Below are 20,178 nucleotides of genomic sequence, written 5' to 3'. Positions count from 1 at the left end.
GTAAGGCACGCAGCGCTTATATCCCAAAGTTGTCTATGTTCGTTGTGGAACATGAGACAGTTGTTATTCTAACCATTGCATTCCTCATCCTTTTCATTTAAACTAGTATCAGCACAATGGCTACTGCTCGTCCAAAGTGTTAACAGCTGTGTTAAGTGGCAGCCAACCAATTTCCTGTAACTTGTGGTGAGGTAGACAGATGCAGAGAATATCTATATAAAGACATCTTTTTTTTATGGAGAGGAAATCAAAAAAAACCCTTTTACGTTTGAGTTCAGTTTCCATATCTAGGCCAAGAACAGTGTGGGGGCTAAGAGCAAACACCACTATACTGACCTAGAAGAATGGGGATCAAGAAGTGCTTTGAGATGGGACAAGGATAAAGCTTATTCTAGGTCACCTTCTACTAATTTGTGTCCCTCTCAGCTGATCATAGAAGATCTACTTCAGCTTCTCTTCTTTCACTGAACATATCAAGACACTATCTGCCTTACTGCGGACTAGATGTTTACTATCATACAGGCTTGCCTCCTGCCTTATAGTCCACAGTCAATAGCAGCATTTTTCCCTTCCTGCGGGAAGCCACACCAAGGGAGGGGTGGCTGAAGACGCCCTTCAGAAAGACATATCTCCAAGGCAGGGGAAACTTGCACAGTGTGATGGAGGAAACTCGTCTTGCTGCTTTACCAGAAGGCAGGTAGCATTGCCTCTACCTCAGTAGAGGCAAGCACAGCAGAGATGAGCAAGGTCAGAAGTCTGATCTGTAATTGGTGCTAGTGCAATTCCACGAGGCCATAACCTGAGGCTCCTGAGCCCATGTCCATGGGTGGCACCTTCTCTGCCTAGACTATGCTGTTAAACAGATTGGGCTGGAGAAGCTGTGAGAGAAGGACTTGTGGTTCAGGTCTAGCTAAAGAGGATGGCCGTGGAAAAGCCTGGCTCAGAAAGAGGAGGCTTAGCAGGAGAAGACCGAGAAGAGTGTCCTCTGTGAGGCAGGAGGTAGTTAATGGTGGCAGACAGACCCCAGGCACATGTTGAGGTGGCAGTACACCAGTAGGGCCATCAGAGGATCAGGATTGGAGGGAGCAGCACATTGTGCACTATCCTGTGATCTATGCACCAGTGAGAACCACTGGCCGTGGAGAAATGACCCAAAGTGCAAACTGAAATTTGGCTTTTTGACTGCACTGAGCTCAGTCTGGTTCAGGAAGCACATCAGAGCCTTTAGGAGCTGCACGCCCAAATTGAAGCACCTCAGCAATGCTATGGCTACCACTGAGACTGGTAATCAGTGCAATTGCCAGAGCCATCAATACCTTTTTGGGTCAGGCTTTTGGGTTGGAGTCCAGCTAGGCATTCAGTATGTGCTTGGGTGAACAGAAAGGGTACTGGCTGGGGCGCAAAAGATGTAGAAGATCCTGTGCCTGTTGCTATAGAGATTGCTTATGGTTGAAGCTTCCTGCACTCACTTCCCTCACCAGTGCCCATGCAATTCCAGAGAGGACTCGGCCTCACCTGTGTGTTTGTTGAATGGGCATATCTACACTCATGTGGGCAAGATTGCCTTAAATCTACCAAGCCAATGCTAGAGTAGAAAGGTAGAGAGTGATAAACAATATATTTAAAAGGCTTTATCTACTGCTAAGCAGATTTGTCCCAAATCAAATAAGACAGCACACTATTACATCAGTGATAGGGAGCGAAGGAGAATAGAAGTATAGACAGAAGGGAATGGAAAGTTGCTGCGGACTCATGCTCTTGCCTTTGCAAACAGCACCGTGGGATCTTTATGCCTAGACATGGTCAGGACCTCTATTTTATGTCTTGTCTAAGCAATTTGCAACAGAGCCCCTATTAAAACCATTCTGGGGGTATTGGTTTTCTCTTGACTCAGAGGGAAGACTGCTGCCTGAATCACTAACTAAAATTCAACAGCACCTGGGTTTTCATTGGCAATGAACCACTCATGTACTGACCAAGTGGGAGGCTGTTAAAGAACAATTTCCCACCGTCTGAGGAAGAAAAAAAGATTTCACTGTGCCACACAACTGTCCAAAACCTTTGACATAGGAGGGATTTCTTAAAGAAAAATTCCCTTCTTTACTTGGGAGGGGGAAGTAGGGCAAATTCAGACACCCTTCCCCAGGAGGAAGAGTGCCAATTTACAGAATGAAGTGCTTGGACCATTTTTTTTTAATTTCAGTCAAAGATCAGCCCTGAAAATTTCCCTAGAGCATCTGAAAGCATGAGGCAGTCAGCACAGAGCTGCAAACATATCATGCAGACATCTGAACTTTGCTACATTGGGAAACAGCAGCAGATAATAACTGTGTGAACAACGTAGTACTAGTACTCTGCCTTTGGGCTCTTGTGGTACCAGAATCCCTTCAGGGAGCTACAAGCCTTGCAATTACGTGGCTTTACACAACACTTGTTGCCTTCATCTTATGGGCTTGTCACAGCACCTGTAAAATAGCCGTCTTAGAAGTGGAAGGTTGGAACTGCAGCTAATGATAGCAAAGCCACCTTATCCAAACCACAGACAGGGGAACTCCTGATGACTGTGACTGCTCTGTCCTAATGCCGAGTTCATATTTTGTCCCTTTCTGGGCAAGATCCAAAAGCTTGATATGCCCAGGTTAGACATATCCAGGTCCTCCCAAAGCTGGATGTGGTTTAGTAAACCTCAGCCTCATTTATGCTGACCTTAGGATGCGCCTACACATGCATCTTCAATCCTGTTGTAGCACAGTAACAAATATGAATGGCAATTTTCATTTAGTCGGGGAAAGAAATGTCAAACCTTTGGGACATATCTGTTATTGCAGCAGCTGAATAGCAAAAAGACAGCTATAATGTCAAATGCAGTTCCATAGACCTAAAAGGTTCAGTTCCTACTCATATGTGATTATGGAAAAAGGACTCACTTGCCCACTTCCAGTAAATGAGAAACATGCTTCTTAGAGGCAGTATGTTCCTATACTCACAGTGCAGTGAAGCTGTTGGCTAGTCTCTACTATTTTTGACCTGCAGCTGTTACACAGAAGCATCTGAAAGTTTCTTTTCTTCGGGCTCAGTTGCTGCAATTTCAGGAAACAGCCTTTGGTTTCAGTTCTTGTAAGATGTGAGCAGGTATGAGAGGCCAGCGTGATACCTCCGTGACACACAAAAACATCCTGCAGCCTGCAGAAGAAACTAGAAGTACAGAGGAGAATGCCGCTTAGTTCCAAACTCCTATTACAAATATTTGCTTTAGTTTCAAAAAAGATGCTAAATAGCTAGGTTGAAAAAAAAAAAGAGTGGTGAGTATGTTTATTTTCCAATGTGAGAGCAGGGAATGAGTAGGTTGATTTACAAGGCAACACGTTGATTTACAAGGCAACATGCTGATGTTTTAGGTAAGAGTAGCTTCTAGCCAAACAAATGGAAAACTAGAAGCTCATCCAATGACTAGTAACACACAATACTTAATTGAGCATTGGCATACGATAAAGCCTTTCCAAATCCACAGTTCTGTGAAATATAAACACGGAAGTGGAAAACCCAGATGAAGCTCTTCAAATGCCTACTAGGATATTTTAGGCCAATGACCGAAGTTCGTAGACCAATTTAATAGGAACTTTAGGAGAACAATATACAGTATTTTGCAGGACCCTATCGGCACCCTTACTCAGGAGCCCAGAAAGGGGTTAGCTTTCTCTCAGACAAGCTCCGTATGGAAAGAGGGTACACTAAGAAATCCAGGTGCTGGTCATGGAAATCAGGGAGGCAGCAGCAGGTCTTAGAGCCTGCCCGGTATATGATAAATCTGCATAGTACTGTTTTTTTCTTTCTTCTTTAAATCTTGGCAATAATTAGTTCCCTCTCCCCCTCCCTATGAAAATAGTCCACTTCAGTCATTGTGGTCTTCACTTGCTCCGGAGAATGAAGTATGGGTTTTTGCGGGGGTCTTTTGTGCATTCATTTTTTTCCAAACCTCAGCTGATAGGTGCTATAGCAGTCTGATCCTGCAGCAGGCTTGAAGCTTTTGGCTTTAACAAGCTTTGGTTTATGCCATGGAGAAAGGAAAGCTGAGCGTCCTTTCCTGTAAGGCATGTTACGCTGATGCTACGGAAGCTTTAGAATAAAAAGGGGCGAAGCTGCCTGCCTCACACAGTAAGGAGCCTAAATGATAAAGTCACTGATCAGTTGCAGTACTTGTGTTTGGGAGCAACTGAAGTCTTCCTGGACCAGGCCAATGGATCATGATCGTCCTCTACTGCCCATGGCAACAAGCCGTTACAGATATTATATCTGTTATAATGCACTTCCTTAATGCTGAAAGTGGGGAATTGGGCTGAAAGTTTTAGGCAGGATAACATTAACAAAATTGATTTTCACTTTTACAAACCGTTTGTCACCCTTGTTCATCACTGAGGCCTTCCAATGTAACTCAGCTGCAGACAACATGGTACAGCTCAGGGGTTGTGAAACCAGCAGAATGACAGTGCAGTGATGAGTCAACCTGAAACGTCTCTTGGGCATACAGGTGGGATATGCTCTGAAGCTAGATTTTTGTTGAGCCTCATCTATGTGCATCTGTGGGCCAGCTCAAAACAGTTTTAGTAAGAGGCTGCTGCTGTTGTCTGTGGACTTTTTAGACCATGACGTGTCAGCTCTGGCACAAAACCAACAATAACAAAGCAGGTTTGCGGCTGTGCCCTCTTGAGCTACTGCCTAACAGCTTCAAGTGACGAGCCACTGTTTCGCAAAGGTGCTTGCTTGAAAAGTCTCTACTTTATGCTCTCCTGTGTTTCCCCAAAGACTATGTGCTGACCATGCTCCAGGAAAAAGAATTGCCTTTGCATTCACCTGGTGTCATTTTCTGCATGTGCTCTGACAGCACAAAGTACCTGCTGCTCATGGTTAAGCCCATGACACCTAGTTCTGCTCCCTGAGAGCAGATTTTGCCAGGAAAGATTTTGCCAGCAGGTTGCCAGCAAAGGCTCTGCTTCCACCCTTTTCCCTTCATCACAGGGCTGCTGGGTGGGGATGTTGTTATTCCTACTCAGTCTCATACTCTCAGAGCCTGCTAATAAGTAGCTGAGGTTGAGCTGTAATTTACGGCTGCTCATGCCAACACAAAGGAGCAGTAGCGCAGTCCCTGGGCAGAGTAGGCTTGTGCATGCTGATCCACTTGTTAAGCTATTAAAACAACTTTTGTTGTGTCTGACTCTACATCTCACCATGTCTTTAAGGAAAGGAAATACAAATCATGGATATAAAACAGAAAATTTACCTGATTTAAAAATGTTCCTGTAACGCACAAGCTGAGGTAATGGCTATACCCATTTGAAGAGCAGATGGTTTCTTTTGCTTTTTTCCTTTTCACCTTTTTTTTTTCCAGCATCACAAGAGACTGGTTGCTGAAGGAGGAAAAAGGATACAGCTTATTCTCTTTAGGCTATCCTGCTTCTGACAGAGGCAAACACTTTCTTCCTGCCAACAGAGCTAATCCTCTTTGTCTGGATATGTTATTAGCTGAAGTTTAAATCCTTGAACCCTCACTTTATCATGTGTTTCCCTTTACTGATGATGTCACCTACCCACCTCCATCTAATGAGTCAGATACAGCAGCCAAACATAAATGCTGGTAGGATATAGGGCTTTGCCAAGAACTTCAGCCTCCTCACACTTACCTTATTACTTGATGAAATGGGAGTATAACTTATATATTAGATGGTATGCCTGAACTATAAAGGAGGTCGTTGAGAGCCCATTAGGAGAACCTCCTAATTATAGGAACTGAATGCAATAGGAGTTGTTAGTAAAGGAGGAGGGAGGACTGATGCTGTTCCTGCAGTGTAACCAATGACAAGTGGGCCATTTGAAAATTTTCTTCCTAAACTTTTCCACATGTCATGTGGGCATAAGAATGTCATTGTAAAGCATCAGTTGTGCCTCCCCCTCTGTGTCGTTCTTTCAAAAGTCAGAAGAAACGCCCTGGGCATTGCGTAACTGGTGACATCATGATGGAAAGCCAGCACTTTTATGTTTGAGACCCCGAAAAAGAAGGTAGGGAAGGAAATGGAAAAAATGAAGAAGCAAATCAGACAGATGGACAGGCCAAAGGAGCTGAGCAAACCCCTGCAGGACAGATGACTAAGCGTTCCATTCCAAGTCAAACAGCTCCATTTTGGGACAGGTTTTCATTTAACCTTCCTAAATTTCTTGGACACGATCTGGGCTCCCTACAAGAATGTGGCTACTGTCTGCGTATGAGACTAAACAGGCAGCCTCCTTTTTCCACTTGGCTACCTTAGCACAGTATGTCAAAAACCTTACGTGGCTTTGATAGCAGAATTTGCCCCTGGTGCTGTCAGATATGTGGAACAGGCATTTTGGTGTTAGCATTAGCATGTAGGGTCTTGTCCTCCTAATTAAATTGTCATGTTTGGGACCCACTCAACAAGCTCGGACGAAATCTGCTCTCATATTTGAAGAATGGGATTTTCCAAAGCGTTTTCACTCTGCTTCCAAGAAAACCAGTGAGACCAGTGTTAGGCTATGCTTTGAAGGTAGCATTCAAATTCTAGTGTCCGCAGGAAGTGTTTCAGGGGAGCAACTCCAGTGCAGGATTTCTTACTGGGCCTGTCAGAGTGGGTGAGGAATAAAGAGCCTTTGAGGCCCTTATGACTGTAAGAGTTTGCTACATCAGTGGCTGTAGAAAGTAACTATAAAATAGGTGGAAAGGTAGAGGCAGTTAAGTTTTCAGTGCAAATGAAAGAAGGCAGAACCTACAAGTTAATATTACATGCCTTCCCTCCCAAACCAGGTAGTCAGACTAATAATAGTAACAACAATTCATCAATGACAAGAGTAATAATACTATCCCAATAGAAATGGGATTTTCCACTTCACTGACACCAGTTGGTCTGAGTGGGAGGTACGATCTATCTATCTTTTGGGCAGCAATGGCCAGGGAGACCGACCCTTACAAAAGGCAGGTGTTAGAGAGCTGAAGAAGAAATAGCAAAGAAGAGAGTGGAGGAGCAAAACCTCTATAGCCTCCTCTATAGCCACTGCTGACTTAAGAACGATAGACAGGGGCTTTAAACAGAACAGCTGCTTAGCTCTTATAATCCCAGCTGAAGAGGGTGGACAGTAGGATCAGGAGCACATGCCTGACTCCCTGCATTGCTGTCCTGTCCTTAACGGAGCAATGCTGAGGGAGGGGAAAATCAGGCTTTCAAAATGTTTGTGACCCTTCCTGAACCCTCTGAATTCCTACATCCTTCCTCCCATCTGTCTTTTCCCATGCTTCCCTCTCTGCTAGCCATCCCGCTCCTGTCCCTGGAACAACTGAAACGTGGCTTTATATTTGATTCCAGATTTGAAAGAGAAGGGGCTGGCTGACATCCTCATGATGTCAGCAAACCAAATATATGATGGTGACTGCATTCAAGGACTTGATGAGCTGATAGGGAGGAGTGGGGTGGGGTGAGGGGAAAGACCAATGTAGACCATCACTAGTCTCTGGGAAAAGTCCCATTGGAAGTAGGAGTCAGCCACTGAGTCAAAGGGGAGGATTGGTCCAGCTGTTTTGGACTGATCTTCCATTGTTTTAATATAAAACTGGATTTGTTTCATTTATTAATCTTTTCTCTTTTTTTTATTTTTTATTTTTATTTAATTTTACCTTTTTGAGTCAGCTGCTGGCTGCTAGGGACTGTTGATTTTTCTGTTCAGAATGAGGAGTCCAGAAGGCAGCTGGAGGGGTCGCTGTAGAGGAGAGAGACTTGCAGGTGGTGCAAACTCCCAGTAACTGAGTCACAGAAACCTTGCAGACTTGTTCTTAGGTGGTGTTGTCAGCTGAAGTACATTGTAAACTGTATGATATGAAAGAAGTAACCCCAAAGCTGCTTCATAAATCAGAACGGGGGAGTTAGAGCAGGGCAGGGAGCTGGGAGGCAATGAGGAAGGGGTGTAGCTGCAGGGCAGCCTGGAGCACCTGAAACGATTCTCTTTCACAAAAATTTTCAGCCATAATTTCAAGCCACAGGGGAAGGGCAAGTGGAGGAATAAACCAAAAATTACCTTTTCACTTGACAGTAAGCAAACCAGCAAATTCATTGCCACAATTCATTTGCAAATGATTTCAGGAAAGGCTTACATGGATTCATGGATGACAAGTCTGGTAGGACTGATGGCAGCTAAAATGGTGCTCTAGGATGACTGAGGAAGTTCCTAGCACGCAGGAAGCTGAAGGAGCTACCACATTTGACATGTGTTGAAGCGTCTGTTCCTAGTCATTTTGGAGACAGGTTGCTGGGTAAATGGCGGTTAGGTCTGACCCAGTACAGCTGCTCTTATGCTCCTGAGCAAGACAAGTCCACCATGTCAGGAATGGAGCAGGTCAATGCTTCCAAGCTGGTCAACAGCAGGGAGGACAGAGGATCACACAGGGGAAAGATTACTTTTCAGGAAACACAGCACAGGTTCCTGTGCTCCACCGGTACTGGTATACCAACTGTGATCCAAAAGCGACTGTGATTTTCTCCACTGACCATGAGAAGTTTGAGATAAACCCGTAGCAGATGGGAGAAAATGCCTGAGAGGAAAGGTCGGGGGTGAGCTGTGGAAGTCAAGGGTGTGTGCCACTCATGAGTATGCCTCACAGATGTTTCTGTAGGCCTTTCTGCGGTCGTTCTTTCCCCAAGTGACTTGACTCCCACACTTCAGCTTCTTTTACATGCATTCTCCTTATGACACTATTGGGTACACCAAATTTGCCTGCAAACTTGGTGAACTCAGAAGCCCTCCCTAATAGCCTCATCTCACTGCCTTCCTGCTTACGCTTGCCAGTTTATTTGACAAGAAAAGAAGACATTCCTGTCCTGTAAAAGGCATTTTACCCCTTATCCTAAATTCCCTGGGAGCACATGGGAACCTCCCCACTGGAGCAGGATGCGAGTCCCCCCTCACCGGGCAGCGCAGATAGATAGCTGTTCTTTGTCCCCATCCACCAGCAGTCAGAGAGGCCATCAGGGGATGCGCTCCCACTGTGCCAGCCCTGGCTGTAGCCTTCCCTGCATCTCCTTTTCTCCTGGGGAGAAAAGAGCTGGAGGGGAGCCAGCGGTACCCTGGAATAACACAGGTGGCTCGCTCGCACCTCATCTTGGAAAAGGCAAGTGCACAAGAGTTGCCTTTGAGTTTCAAGAGCAGGGAGCTGGTGTCGGGCACTGCGTCCGGTAGCTCTAAAAGTGCTTCAGAACATGGGGCTGTCTCCTAACACCAGGCAAAAACCTGCCCTGGAGAAAGCCCATCTATTTCCTTTTATAAAAATTCACCATGTTTGAAGGGGAAAGAAACTTTTTGCAAAGGTGCTGGGGGAAAACTAGACAAAAGGCCTTCTGATTTCATCCGCTAACATCACACCCTAAAAAAAGAAAGAAGAAAAAAACCCTTTCAAGGGGGGTGGGTTCTCAAATGAGGGTGCTCAAATGTTGCCCAGACATCTGGATGCTGTTTGCTGCCTATTTGCCCAGCGCCTAGAGCTGCTGCTGCTGTTACTGCTGCAGGGAATAGTTACATCCAGGCAACACCCAAGCGTCTGGGAACCGCGAATGTAAGGAGTTTGTTGTTTCATTTTTCGCATGCAGAACCATTACTTACCGTAGCAACCTTGGCTTAATACTTGGCATTATGTTTAATCCTATTTCTCTAAAAGAAATAGCATTATTCTCTGAGAGTTCATCATTTTTAACTTCATTGACCAAATTGCTGAGACAAAAGATACAGACTGATTTCTGGTCCCTAGGTATTAGATGGGGCAGCTAACTGGAATTTATTGTTTTCATCTTGAATTCTTTTGGCTGCATCAGTCCTTCTCTTAGCAAGTGAACATGTGTCTCAACTCCGTAGACAAGGATTTGTTGTTGTTGTTGTTCTCGGACTGTAATTTCTTATTGGTACATTTGTAGCTATTTATTGTTTCTTATGGGAGTCACCGTTGTTGACGAAGAGTGTCTGATGAAAGTTATGTGTAAGGGCAAGGTATGATTTTATGAAAAGCTATTTACATGTGTATTTCTCCTCACGTGGCCCTGGCCACCCATGCTTGAAGAAACTTTGCTTCAAGCTTTTCCATTTTGAATTTCTTTCTTTTAGGTTCTACTCCTTTTGTTTCATTTCCAGCCAAGATACATCCCGACCGAGTTTAAAAGGCTTTTTTTTGTTTTGTGGCTTTTGATTACAACAATTTTTCTTTTTCCAACATCCCAGCCTAAATTTAGAGATTCTGATGCCAAAGATAATGACGATATTCCCTTTGATACTGAATCATCTGGTGCTGTAGCACAAAATGATTGAATTTTTCTTTAGTGGACCAACTTTTTTTTTAAGAAACATTGATTTCTTTTCTGAACATATTCCTAAATCTAGAATGCTTGCTAGGCTTTGTTTTAGCATTATACATTTGGCTTGGCTGGTTTTCCTGGGGCTATATCATTGTATGAATTAGATTCGCCTTTCCAGGGAATTATTTAAGACTCAGATTTACTAAGGTTCCTAAAAAAGTGAGATGCTAATTCTGAGGAGGGAACGGAGGCCACCAGGAGTTCTCAGAGAGCTTCTCCTAAAATATTCTGGTTGTACCGTTCCTAAATTCTCCAGAGCTCTTGAAAACAGCTGGCAAAATAGGCAGATTTTATATTTTCAGTCAGATACTGGTATTCTTGGTATACATTTTTAATCTGACTTTTTAAACTACTTACTGCAAGAGGTCAACGAAAAGCTACAAAAGTTATGAGTGCAGGTAACTAACTATCCACATCAGATCTTTTGCACATGTTCCTAAATGAGTTATGGCACCCTACCGCGCTTTGCATCAGGTATATGCAGGCTTAGGCATGTGGCTGTTTCCCAAAGTTTGCTTCTGGCTAGGAAGTGAGCAGGGCACCGACATCTGCTCGCGCCTCAGAGCTGGTAAGGTCGGGGCTGCTCACATAATTTTCGTGTGCCCCAGCAGAAAGGGATGTGTGAGGGGGCAGCGTTTCTACTACGCTGATCGACATGTTTCCCCCGGGTTCCCTCCATACGCCGTCAAGATGAGACTTAAACTTAGATTTCAAGGTGTTTGGGGCAATCGATCCTCTCTTCGATCCGTGCTTGTACAGCCCCTTAGACAGAGGAGATCCTGCCCGCTAACCAGACCTGTGAGCTGCTACAGCAATACAAATAACATAATCTTAATCATAATTATCATGGGCAGACCGGTGAGTGTGGATCCCTCAGGTGAATCTCTCCTCCCACAGAAACTGATGGCAGAGCTCCTGTCAGCTTCAGAGGGGCTGAGATGCGGCCTTTCCTTTCTGGCTGTACGCTGCTTTTCAAATGGAAAAAATATTTGAAGTTCAGACTCTGACTCTGCTTCCTTTCCGCTTTAAGCACACTTCACTCCAGCCAAAAGTTTCCTTTGTCTCATAGCCTCAGAAAAAAAAAAAAAAAAGAAAGAAAAAAAGAGCTTGCTCCAAATAAGAGCACCAGCAACAGTTAGGAGAAAAGATCTATTTATGATCCAAAAGGAAAAAAAAACCTTTTCCCACTGTCTAGATGTCCCAATCAAGGCCAAAAGAAAGTAATCAGCTTTGCTAGCGAAATCCTAGGCAAAAGAAATAAATGACATCCCTCTGGTGCCCTTGTATGTACACAGTATCCAGCTTTGCTGCTGTTCTGCTCCCCTTCTGCTTCCAGTGCAGCAGCTGCCAAATTTGTCCTGCCTTGTAGGCATAACACATCAAGCTCAGGGAAAAACCAGGTGCTGAGATGAATTCTGGAAGTCCCGCAAAGGGAGGAGAACAGCGTGAAAGAAAACACAGCTAAGTTAAGAAGCTTCCTTCTAGGATAAAAATAGATGGACACACACACAGGAACTGAAAATCCTTCACTTCAGTTTGCTTTTTCTACTTGATTTTCTTTTATTCTCCCTCATCTTTCTGCTCCTCTCTCCTATCCCAAATGAATAGTTGTGTTTCCCATCATAGTTTAGTTTCCTTTCAAGGAAAGATATTTTGGACTTTAAAAAAGGGAAAAAAATGTTCTAGGAGTTACTTCCCAGTGCATAAAACAGTAAACTCTCTTAAGGAAAAATTGAATGTTTAATTTTGCATTGGAAGCCTTGCAAAATCAGGTTTTCATTTCCGCTGACCGGTTTGAGTGGAAAAGCGCATAAACATGAATACATATGGTGCACGCGCACACATACACATATACATACACTGGCTCCTCAGCTGCTGAATATTTGCAGCTTGACACTACAGCCTAAGCTTAAGAAAAGAAGTTTTGCCAGAGTGGATCTTAAATTATGAGATAACACGGTAAGATAAATTCTTCCTTGGCATTGTTCCTTTCTATTAATTGGTTACATGCTTTCTGCTTTTTAACTAGCAGCCCCAAATGTTTGCTTTTAGAAAAAAAGCTCTAAATGTCAGGCAGGGGAACCATTGACTCTCATCATAACAAAAAGAAATAATAAAGGGGAGAAAGTGTCACTTATTTGCATTAGGCGTATGGCAGCAGATGGCAGAGGGCTGAGATAGGTGGACTAATTTCCTTACTGTATGCACAGCAGACTTGCACGCCTTCATCACTACTACGCTTCCTAGAAGTTGAACAGCACCTATTTTCTTAAAAAAAAAAAAAAAAAAGTTTGAAATCAAAGGAATCAGGAAGCTCTTTTTACCAGGAATCGGCGGCTGAGGAGCTGCCTTTGTGCAGCCTGCCTGCGACACCCACTCAGCCCAGCTGCAGCCTATCTAAAGCAAACATCCCAGCAGTGGCCGTTTGCCCAGAAACAGCATCAGCAGCCGGAGCCGGCGAGCGGAAGGAAGCCGGAGCGCGCTGCCGAGAGCCAGCCGGGGCCGCGGGGAGCCGCTCCCCGCTGCCGCCGCCGCCGCCACGCACGGGAAATCAAAACAGGCCTTGAGACATGACTGACAGTAACCAAGAGGGAGAATACCAGCGCCCATAAACATCTCTGTTACTTTCTTAGGTGAAGAGACTTTTCTCCACTTCCCGTGATCAAAAGAGGCTGTTAACAGTTCCTGCCAAAAGCCAACTCTCACAGTGTGTAACTTTACACATGGGCTGGATTAGAAACAGGAAAGATGATTTTTTCCTCAGCATGACGATAATGCCAAAAGCTTTACATTAGCGTTCAGTGTTTGGATTTTAAACTTTTCTCAGTAGGTTTCACGGGGCAGCCAGATTTGAAAGAGAATCAAAAGGGCAACTGATCTTAAAGGGACCAAAATTCATAGCTCCCTCCCCTGTATCAGAGAAATGAGTTTGGTGGAGCTGTGGCCACACCAGCAGACTGAGTTTCTTACTTGTTTTCTTTGCCACTCTCACCCAGTATTTTCATCACAATCCCTTTGGAAAAAACTCTATATGATGTCTCCCAGGGCTAGGAGTATCTACAAGAAGTCACACCAACTGTTAGTACCTTAAAACAGACACAATCATAAGCTGTGTATTGAGTCATCTTCAAAACTTCGAGAAAATCAAAACTCAGAGATGGATCTCACAGAGTTCACTAGTGCAAACTACCCTTTTTCTTTGATTAGCAGAGGTCTGCCCTACATTCATCTTTATACCTAGATTTTGTCAGCGCTGACTGCAACCTAAGAAGCACGTTCTTTGTGTTTCCTCATTAACAGTACATGTACTGAGAGTCACATTCATCAATTTATTTAAAAGTCTGCAAGACAAGATTACACACACTTTTAAGAACAAATTATTTTTTCATGCAAAGTGAGCCCACAACCTGCTAGATTTAGGCTGGCTTTACCCAAAGTTTTCAAATATGGGGGGAAACTGGGATTGTTTCAGCCCAGGGGCCTTTTAACATCGTGTCCCGGGGAAGAGTACAATATTCCGTTGTGCTACACTGAAATCATGACTTCTTCCTTTGATTTCCACAACAAATATTGTTGCTGGATCACCAGAGGGTATCTCGGCACCAGGCAGACCCTGAGAGGATGCTTACCTCTGGAAGGGTGGTTAACATCTGGCTGATGTCAGAACAGTGGCAGATTTCGCTGGAAATTCTTTCTGGTTCACTGGAGGCTTTGAGTCAAGGTGACCTTCATTCACCCGCCAAATCCCCAAGCCAGTTGGGAAAGCAGTTTGTGGGGGATCTTTGCAGTTTTCTCCGTCAGGCTTGTGTGACCAGCCACAGAGGACCCCACTCTGCTGTTTGTAAACAGGGATAAGAGAGGTTTAAAGAAACTTTTGTTCCTCTTCAAGCAGTTGTCAACCATGGAAGTGTTTTTTTCTTCTCAGAATTCATTTGGAAACATGTTCCCAGGAGATGCATCAGACCCCTCGGAGATGTGGCCTGCTGCCAGAGGGCATGCACTTGATTTCTGCCATCTGGGCAGCAGCAGCCATTCTGTGTCCTGTTGGTAACAGCTCTCCAGTGGAGACAGCATGTCTGGGAGCATTTTTCTTTAGAATGGCATAGTTTGGCCATGATTTCTCACATAGACACAGCTCCTTACTGAGGCTCCATTCTTGCAAATATTTATGCCCATGAGTAATTGCAAGAGCATTAGTAATCGATTGAGTGGGATGACTCCTGGGTTCACAGTACGTTTTGTGGAAAGCAATCCACTGCAAGAGGAGTTTACAAACATGCTTAAGGGTCTTTTGCAGTAAGGATGGACTTAAGTACGTGCTTAAGTGCTTTTCTGAAGTTAAGGATTCGAGTATCTCTACTATCTGGGTTCCACTTTATTTGCAGTATATTGACTGATATTTTGTGTAATTTGCCCAAGCTCTTTGTGTAAAATTAATGGCTAAATTATTTGATTTCTGATCATATTTGCAGTTTTTTCTCCCTCTAAATATAATAAAAGCCGTTACAGCCTTTTTTTTTACATTTGTTGAATATAAAAACACATTCCAGTGCTGAACCTGAAAGATCAGCTTTTTCCTAAAGCACATTTTTTCTCACTTATAAAAGTTTTACAAGTTATAAAACCCTTGAAACAATAATTTTCTGATGGAAATGATGACTAGAGCGAAACTAACAGGTGTTAGTATAATACTCCTAAAAGTAAGGGACATGGAAATCTAGCTCGGCTAAAAATATTCACGTTTTTATTTCTTCATATTACATGTTTAATACCTCAGTTCTTCAGGCTGAACAGCAGCAGGAGATCACAGGAATCTTGGGTACATTTTTGCCTCAGTTTGTGAGCTCTTAGCAGTGTGTTTGTACTTAGGAATGAACAGCTTCCTAGAGTGCAAGCACTACATCCTCAGCTGGTGTAAACTGGCATAGCCCTAAAGAAGTTGAGGGAGCTGATTTCATAATATTTGAACACAGTAAGATACCTCTCTGCTTTGAATAGTGTAATTCAGTGCAGCCTAATGTGAGTTTATTGATATGGTGGTCTTTATGAGCATTGTCAAACTGTAGGAAAAAAGGCAAATCCCCTTAGTTAACCTGTTTAGGCTGGGTTTGCCTATCGAGTCTTTCATCCCCAGGACGCATATGTTAGTGAAGCTTGCATTTACTGGTTATATACATGGTCAACTAATGATGGTAGCCCTCGGCCTAGGCAACACCACCATATGCTGATAGCTGGCATTCTGCTAAACCCTGTCCCCATGAGCCCTGCGCGCATGAAGGAGTCCTGAGCAATCCCTGGGAAGGCAAGGGCATGGCTGGGGCACTCTGCTCCCAGGTTTAGCAAAGCACCCCAAAGCTGAAGAGCAGCATGATGAAAAGTGGAGGCACACAGGGGAATATCCCGCTTTGATTCTTCCAATCTGAGTGCCACTATGAGACACTTTCATACCCTGCTGGGCCAGTGGGACCTCCATAAAGTTTTCAAACTCTCTCAGGCGGGAGCCTGCCTCTCCCTGTGGATCTTCATGCCTTTCCACATGGGGGAACTTAGGGTCTGAGCTTGGGTGTCTAAACAAGGCACCTGAATTTGGCTAGCGTGGGTACCTCTACTGTATTTCTTGTCTAGACTGTGTCTTCTCTAGCAGGGAATGCTGTATATTATTATCTCTTTCACGTGTTTCTCTCCTTGTCTTCACCTTCCTTGCTCATGAACTGCAGGAAACTGCCCCAGCTGGGTTGAGACATGCACTAGTGATCTTGAAGGAAAAAGAAAAAGAAAAAGAAAAAGAAAAAGAAAAAGAAAAAGAAAAAGAAAAAGAAAAAGAAAAAGAAAAAGAAAAAGGCTTTGCTTTGTTTGAGGAGAAATGAGACTTCAAATTCTGCTGCTATCACACTACAGCTACTCAGGGCAGCTCGCCTTTCATGGGGGCTTCTCTCCTGGCCGCATTTCCCTGCCTACTAACAAGGGCCCTATACATTTGTGTTCCATTAGAGGCTCAGATAATCACTTCCCCAAAAGGCCAGTCTTGCTGATTGCTGTACTCTCTTCACAGGGAAGAATATAAATACAATAATGAACTACAAATAAATATCATGAGCTGGGAAATGATCATTTCTTTGATTTCTTTCCTAGCTGAATGCATCCAGCTGTGACATCCACTTTTTTTTATCCAAGTCCTGGGTATGACTCAGCAACACCCCAAGAGAATGCTCTTGAACCTAAAATCCTCCATTAGCTTCTTTAACTGTTTGTTCCCAACTCTTTGCTGTGGAAATTAATTTACAGAATAGGTGACTGGTGATTCAGTGCTATGTAGGGAATCCCCTTGAAGCCCCCATGGATTGACTCATCTAACTGCTTATCAGGTCCACCTGCTCCAAGCGTGACTGTGGTATAAATCTACATTCCCTTACATGGCTGAAGAGCCCAGCTGGGGTAGCATATGTTGCCTGCTGGCAGTACATTGAAATGGGTTGTTTCTTGACCTTGTTTTTGTATCTTATAACTTGCATGGTTCTGAGTAGTCCTAAATTAGTGTTAAGCTAGGAAAGTACCAGAACTGCTTTACTTCTAAGTAGCATAGGCAGATGATGACCCTAACTAGTGAGTTTTACCTGTGTGTATGTGACTAAGACCTGCTCATCAGTGAAACCAAGTAAAACAGCTCTGTTACAATTCATTTCCAACATTCCCATGTTCAGCCTGAAGAATAGGAGGGGAATCAACTGAGGAAGCTGAAGTGAAACCAGCAGGGATTTAGTAGGTGGGTAAGAAACCAGAAAGTCATACATTGTCACTGCAAGAGGGCATGCTATTCTGATGTTATAATCTAGTCTTCCCAGAGGCTGTGGTGTGAGAATTTTTATGTCCTTTATCCTTTTGAATAATGCCATGCTGATTTATCTGTATTTATATGAAGCTGGTAAGCTCACTGTGGTATGTGTCCCTGGAGTTCCTGAATCAGTCAAGGATAATCACAATGTGACTGGAGGTAACTGTAGTGAACAACGAATGTAATCAGGTCCCTCAAAGAAAATGAGCTGATTCAAAGCACGAGGCCAGATTCTTTACAGCAAAGGCTCCTCTTTTAGCTCTCACAGCCCCAGGAAAGTGCCATTAGAGAAAATAAGAATATGTATACTGTGTTAGAGAGTTACGCATCTAAATTGAAAAGTGATACAATAAAGGAAGACCCTAAAGAGGTAAACAATGGAGTGAAAATACAATTGTTAGGATGGGGCAATTAGATAGCTTGTTACAGAACTGGCTTGCTAATGTGGATGTCGAGTTTGTCCAAGTGGAGATCACTTCTCAGACAGTGCTGGTAGGTGGTATTTAGGGACAATTTGTGCAACTAGAAGGTGGTGACCCTAAAACAGCAAGCTTAGGGGTGTTGGAACAAGGAGGAAAGGGAGAAAGAAAAGAATCTGAGTCTCCAGGCTAGAAGACAGGATACTGGTGAATAAGTATGGCTCTGAAAATTATAGTCTAGAAATAGATGGTGGTACCACAATCCATCCGGCTTTCAAAAGACTAGCTTCCAGTGTTAGTGCAGCATGTAAATAATCACTATTGCAGCAAATGTGAAGCCTGCCAGATATTTTCTCTCTGATTTTCCCCAGAAGTATCCTTCAGAAACCTGACTCTGGAAATATAAGACTCAATCTCTTGTGTAGAAATGAGTGTGAGTCCTCCTATTGACTTACCCAGGATCAGACTTACAGGAGGTAAGGGGGCTGGTAGGTACATGCTGAAACTTTCTCCTTCCCTACCCGTAGGGATTTCCCACCACTGGCAACAGAGAAGATGTGTACCTTGGGCTCATCGGAGTGAGGGGACCAGTGAAGGGGACGCAAGCCTGGATCTCACAATTCAGATGTAACCTGTCCGAGCAACTCGGAGAACATTGACTGCTAGTCCTCGGCCGTGCCTGAGGCAGAAATCACTTTTTCGTCTTTTTGGAACATTTCTTCTGTCAGTCAGTTCATCTTACGTCTATGACTTCTCAAAAAAAGGCATCTACACTGGAGCTTTGTGAGGATCTGAAGAAAATAAGAGGAAAATGGAAGATTCTCTGAAATTACTCTTTATGGCTAGGGCAGGATACCAGTAGCTGAAATCCAGTCTGTTCTTACTAAGATCTCAAGCTGACTGAATAACTGAATAAATTAATAATCTAGAGTTTAAATGAAGTGTTCAGATATTTAGGCCTTGGTCTAATTCTGAAAATAATTAGGGAAAAGCTCCAGTTGACTTCAAATAGGCCAATGCTGAGCAGTTTTGAAAATCTCATGTGAAGGCCTTCTGGACAGGGACTCTGTTCTCCACACCTTCTCTTCATTACTGTTACATTGCTTTAATGCATTCAGTGTTATGCGATGTGATCGTATCTGCAACGTGTCTTTGGCAATCTGTCTTTTCAGAAAGCTTGGATATTAAGGGGTAGAAGAGGAAGGCACTCAGATATTCAGGGCAGGGACTGTATCTCCTTCGATTTGTTCACTACCTAGTACCAATGAGTCCTGGTCTCTAACCTCAGTTAAGACCTCTCAAGTGCTTCCATAACCAACCTAACAGATTCTAAGGAATTAGTTTCTTTTTTATAACACATTTAAATTAACAAATAAATTGGTCCTGGTAACCCATGGCAATTTCCATGCGAGATGGGGTAGGTAACTGAGTGCTACCACTTCAGAATTGGCAGGATTTCAATGTTCCCTCCGGCCCATATGGCTCTAGGGAGCTCTGGGGTAATCACAAGGACTGTGTAAGTCTTTAAAGTCCACTGCAGGATTTTAAAGTAAAGTAAAGATTTCCCACTCCCACCAAGCTGCAGAAGCTAAATATATCCTTCCTGTTTACTCTGTGTGTGATTTTAGACTAAGCTCCAGTGCTCCAGTCTATAAAACAAACTGCATCTCTGGCGTCTTAGCTCACCAAGGAGCAGTACAGCACTGGTCAGTAATACAGTATCGTCTGACTAGTGTGCCTTTGCCAAAGCTGGCAACGCAACTCGCCTCAGGCAAATGCAGGGGACAGCTGGTCATGCTTGGATCAAATCAATGCTGTGGTTTAGTTCAAACTAACATTCTTTCTTTCCCCTTTTTAGGTAAGTGTTTCCATTTGTAATGACAAATTGATTTTGGAGGCTGCAGATTGGATTCAGAGAGACAACCTATGGAGTACGTAGGACACCTTTGGCATTGACGAAGATTTACTTTCTATCTATCTTCTCCATTCACGATAAACTGATAACTGGCTTCAAATATCTCAGATTTATTTTTTCTGTTCCTTAATCTGTGATTTTTTTTTCCTGAGTCTTTCTTGCCATAACAAATACCTGTTATAGTTCACTGAGACCCTCTGTAACTTGCTCACAACTCACAATTACACTTAGTAATCATGGATGCTATAGTTCACTCTTTACCCAAAACAAGCTTCTCCTGGGAGGAAAGGGTCACAGGATGATGATTGCTTTTTCTAAGCAGATGTGAGGCACATGAAAAAATTCTTAATAGCCAATCCAAAAATGACCAGAGGCACTATTTTGCAGTGTAGAGTGTACAACCCAGTAAATACAAACCTCTCTCATATCACATAGCTGTTCCTTCCCTACCTCTCTTTTTGTCTCAAAAAAAAGACCAATTTTGTATTTAAAAAACACTATCAAAGATTTAATGATTGTACCATTGGCCATAGTTCAAACAGTGCAGGCAGGAAAGAATGTACAGCTGTCAAGTGTAAACAGAAATGGGTACAGCTCAGAAGTGCTTTAGACAAA

The 20,178-nt window shown here is 43.5% G+C and overlaps 1 long non-coding RNA gene across 1 annotated transcript in view; it reads left to right on the top strand.

Annotated features, from left to right (window-relative positions):
- The window catches only part of LOC138061590 (uncharacterized), a 30,319-nt gene extending 10,822 nt beyond the window's left edge, over positions 1-19,497 (top strand). The window contains exon 3 of the long non-coding RNA XR_011135441.1: positions 18,176-19,497. This is a non-coding gene — a long non-coding RNA (uncharacterized lncRNA). The remainder of the gene's footprint in view (positions 1-18,175) is intronic.
- Positions 19,498-20,178: the final 681 nt, after the last annotated feature.

The sequence above is a fragment of the Struthio camelus genome, chromosome 1 (assembly GCF_040807025.1).
Source record: "Struthio camelus isolate bStrCam1 chromosome 1, bStrCam1.hap1, whole genome shotgun sequence".
Taxonomy (NCBI): Eukaryota; Metazoa; Chordata; class Aves; order Struthioniformes; family Struthionidae; genus Struthio; species Struthio camelus.
Note: the sequence above shows the minus strand (reverse complement) of the source record. Positions and strands in the feature narration are given on the sequence as shown.